Raw genomic sequence first — 4594 nt, forward strand, 5'->3', positions numbered from 1 at the left:
ACAGCAGTTCAAATAATTTGATCACCTCCTGACACAGGGCTTCATATTCATCAATTCAAAATAAAAACATTCTAATTAACGAGCAATCGCCATGGAAACCATTGCAATGTTCCGGGCTGCACACTTTGTAGCTCACACAGGAATTTCTCTTACGTTCCAGAATCTCTACATCCATCAAGTCACACATTTACAGAATAATTATTTTATTATTATATATATATATATATTTGAGCTAAACCCCCCTTGAAGGATTGACCGTACGGTATTTACATAAAAGTACATTTTTATTATCAGATATTATACAAAAATGGACTCTTTTATATTTTATATTGTATTTTTATGGGTCGATGTTGGATGTGGTTCTTGCAACAGAAGCCAAAGTGTCCCTAGAAGCCTCCTGCCGGGTGCCCTTCCTGCCCAAGGAGACAGGGGGCAGTAGAGGGTGGCAGGGATCTAATGCGGCCGTCAGACGTCGGCCTCCCCTCTGGATTAGCTCCATGAAAAATGTAGCGCGTTCTTCGGCTCCGAGAGGAAATTGAGCGAATTCGTGGCTGGCGCGAGTTCCCTGCTCCCCATCGTCTGGTCGCCTCGGGGTATTCTGGAAGGAGGTCCCAATGATGGATGCCATGTTTTTATTAAAACTACACCCCGCTGCTTCGAATAAAAAATATACTCCTTATTGCTTTGGCTTCTAATACCCTTAGCTCCCTTTTCCACCAATGGGGGTCAAATAAATGAGAGTATCGCCAAGTCCTCGGGCATATTTTAATTAGACGTCTTAACCTTTATCGCGCCGATTGGGGGGGGGGGGTATTTGTTTCCTGAGGGTTTTCTGCCTATGAAGAGATTATTAAACTAACCTTACCAGGGCTAAATTTTAATGACGTTGGCAACTTCCTGGCAACGGAGCGGGAAGGATACATTGTATTTGGGAAGAGGAAGAAGGAAATTATCCATAAGGAAGCAACCACAGAAATAAACTCCTTTTGTTTATAAACATAACAAAAATATTGTTATTTTTTTATAAGAAACAATGTTGCTGATGGAATTTTAAGGGTAGAATTCTAGGAAAGAGATTGGCTGGTGGGGTGTTTTTTTAATGTTAATGGCGTTTTTAACATTTGCATCAGGGACATGATCATTCCTTATTAAACTCTACTGATGACATCATAAGATTCTAATATTCAGTCACCTAGAGATTAAGATTCCGTAAAGACTGCAAAATAGGTATAATCCACATTTTTGTAAAAAACATCAGTTTTAATAAAATGCTTAGAATGAAATCCAGTGATTTTTACCCCATAGTGCTGTGATTTCACTCTCCATGGTGCTGAATTCGTTAAATCCCCCTCCCTTCCCGTTTGCGTCTAAGTAATTACACGTGGCGTTCTGGCCTGTGATTGGCTGCATGTTTTATTGATTGCATGTCTGTGACGAATGGCTCCCTGGAGAGCTCCTGTCTTGATACCAACAGACAATCTTTAGTAGTTTGCATCATAATGAGGGCTGGCATTTAAAAAATATACCATTACCCCAAAAATACTCATCCAGACCACCGCAAAGCTACGTGGATAGGGGTAGCAAAAAATATAGGAGGTTTCAGGATTTTTTTTTTGAATACTAGAAATATATTTATTTATTTATTATTATTTATTATTAGTTGCTTGCTTTTTGAGTTGGATTCATAACTTTTAGGTTTTTTGTTTTTTTTTAATCTTTTTTCAAGGTTTTTCTCCCCAAAGAATCAAGCTGTTCATTCTTGAAAATTAAGTAAAATATAAAATAGGGCATTTAGGAAAATTACAGGATTTTTTTTTGTATAGTTTATTTTATGGAGCACCAGCATTTAAAACCTTAAATATTGGTAATTATTATTCTTTTACTATTATTATTTTTACCTTTTGGGGGGGGGGCTTTTTAACCTTGAAAATTAAGTAAAAAAAATAACTAGATTTTTGATAAGTAAAGGATTTTTCTGAATATCAAAAGTCTATGATTATAAGATACAGCATTATTTTAAGCAAAAGTAATGAAAATAATTCTTGTTTTTATTATCATTATGATTATTTCGTAGCCTTTTTAGTTTTTTTTCATACTGTAAGGTGCACGTAGCTTTTAGAGTTTTTTGGGGGGGTTGGGACACTTATATTTTTGAAAATTACGTAAAAATGTCATGTTTGCTGACAGATGCATCCCCACCCCCTCTGTCACCATCCTTATTGAATTACCCTTTTTTGAGTTATCTCAATCTGTTAGCAGCAGGGGATGGGGGGGTTATTAATGAACACAAAAAAGAGTTAAATTACAAAAAAAAAATTACAGTCCTTAGTATGAGGTTTACTAATAAAAATGATTGTGCTGGATTGTTCTGTCTATGAAAAGTATAGGGTTTTTAGATGTCTTTATTTACTAAATAAGATCTTTATTATGATATTCTTACAGGGGGGAGATGTCTGAAGCTATAATTTTTGTAAATATTAACAGAAACTGAAAAAAATCTATTTATTTTGTGATAACACCAGCAGCCAAGTTGATATGTTAAGTAATTATTAGTGAATTTAAAATAAAGGTCCGATTTTGTTACTTTTGTTCTTCATTAGAACTTTTTTTCTAGAATCTCTGGGAAAATTGTCCCCAAAGTGTTCCAACATAAAACCCAAGGGACGTTCCCCAGTTCTAGATTGGGTTGTGATCAGCTTAGAAACTTCCATACAAGTTAACCTGTTATATCCCTGATGGTGGAGTTAGTCATAGAAATCACGGTCAAGGCCACAGAATGATATCGGCCACACACACACACACTTTCACCTGTACACTTTAGATTAATTGATATGTTTTCTTAAGTAAAAATATAAAGAAAATGTATGGCATGAGAGTAGGTAACTCTGGGTCTGACCCCGTCCACAGACTCCATACTGGTGCTGACCAGCGGAACTCTGAACCCCGTAGATAACATGGCAGGTCCTCAGTACTGGCTGCTGCCTTCCACGGACTCTTCTCCTGGGTCTGATACTTACAGGGAAGCTGCAGTTTCTTCCGCTGTGAGCTGCACAGGCCTTGAATAGGGAGCGGCATACAGGATCAGAGAAAGTCCGATTCCTTCATCAGCTCCTTGTAGAATCCAACTCTTCCGACCCAGTCTCCTCCAGCTTAGGGAAATAGAGAGTTCTGATCGGTCGGAGGTGTCTCCATGGCAACAGTCCTCTAAGGATCAAAGAGTTCATGTGGCATTTTTGAAGCCTGGGGCGACACAGGATACTTTGTTATCTTAAGACAAGTCTTAAGGAAAAATCCCCAAATAAAGTGGTCAATCCATCAAAGCCTTGGAAGAGAGACGCGTAAAACTGCTAAATTACATTAAATTCTGGGTGAAAAAATATTTTAAAGTGTTAGACATTAAATGCATAACCGTAACCCAAGACTATAGCATTAATTATTATTATTATTGTTATTATTATTATTATCATTATATTCTTTCTTGCTATTATTTTGGCTTATTAAGTCATTAAAATTTAAAATTGTATATTTCTTTTTAAATATTTTGGGTTAAAACATCACTCACATTATTTACTCCTACCCTCTGGCCATTGTGATATATTCATTTACCCTCATGACAGCCGCGGATTAATTATTAGATTTAAAAAGTACATTTTCTTTCATTATTCATCAAAATGTCACACAACGGGTCTATATTTTGATTTTATCAATTCAGTACCAGAAATATAAAATAAAATTACTACTCATTAAAAATGAGTACTATTTGTAGTTTGTGGACAAATTAGTTTAGAAAAACAACAGGGAAATTTGGGAAAGAAATAATTTTTTTATTCGAATTTATAGAATTAAATAAAATCTAAATATTGAAAATATTGCAATCATATAATAAAATATTAAAATTAAATATTTAATTATTTTTTTGGCTTTCTGAGATATTATAGATTAGGTTTTTTAGAAAACCAAATATTTATTGGTTTCTAAGGGTTCCAAAATTAGTTCATCATAGATGAGACCAAAGGATTAAGCGAATTCCGTTTACATCTTATCTGCCATCTAATTTTAGGTTTCCAATGGCCGACAATTTCACATTTTCCTAACAATAATCATTGGCTACTCAACGTTTCATGTTTCGACTTGTAGTGGAACCTAATCTCTTGTTAAACAGTCATCTTCCAACGGTATCGTAGAGATTCCGTTGGTGTTTCATTGTATTTTTAAGCTAATTAAGGAGATGTCTTAGAAGGAGACTACTATGGCATTCCTAGAGCCTACGTTTAGTTCAAAAAAAGAAATCCTTTGAAAAGATTTGCGGACATCCAACCTCCGGCATTTTAACTCCCAAAACCCTCTCTTCCTGGACTTACCATCTAGAGGTACTTTATGTTGATTAATGTAGAATGTAGATCAAATTCATGAGAGCAGAGGATAATGGCCACCAATGGCTCAGCTAGCTTGTCCCTTTCTCCTTCGTATTGGCTCATCCTGTAGTATGATGTCATATCCCAACTCCCTCAGCCACCGGCTTCCAACAAGGCATCGGAAACGGTAAATTGGTGTTTTCATAGTAAGGATCAGAGGTGGGCAAAAGTTGAATAGG

Source organism: Sceloporus occidentalis, unplaced genomic scaffold (genome assembly GCF_023333645.1).
Source record: "Sceloporus occidentalis isolate IW3139 unplaced genomic scaffold, rSceOcc1.0.p SCAF_148, whole genome shotgun sequence".
Classification (NCBI taxonomy): domain Eukaryota; kingdom Metazoa; phylum Chordata; class Lepidosauria; order Squamata; family Phrynosomatidae; genus Sceloporus; species Sceloporus occidentalis.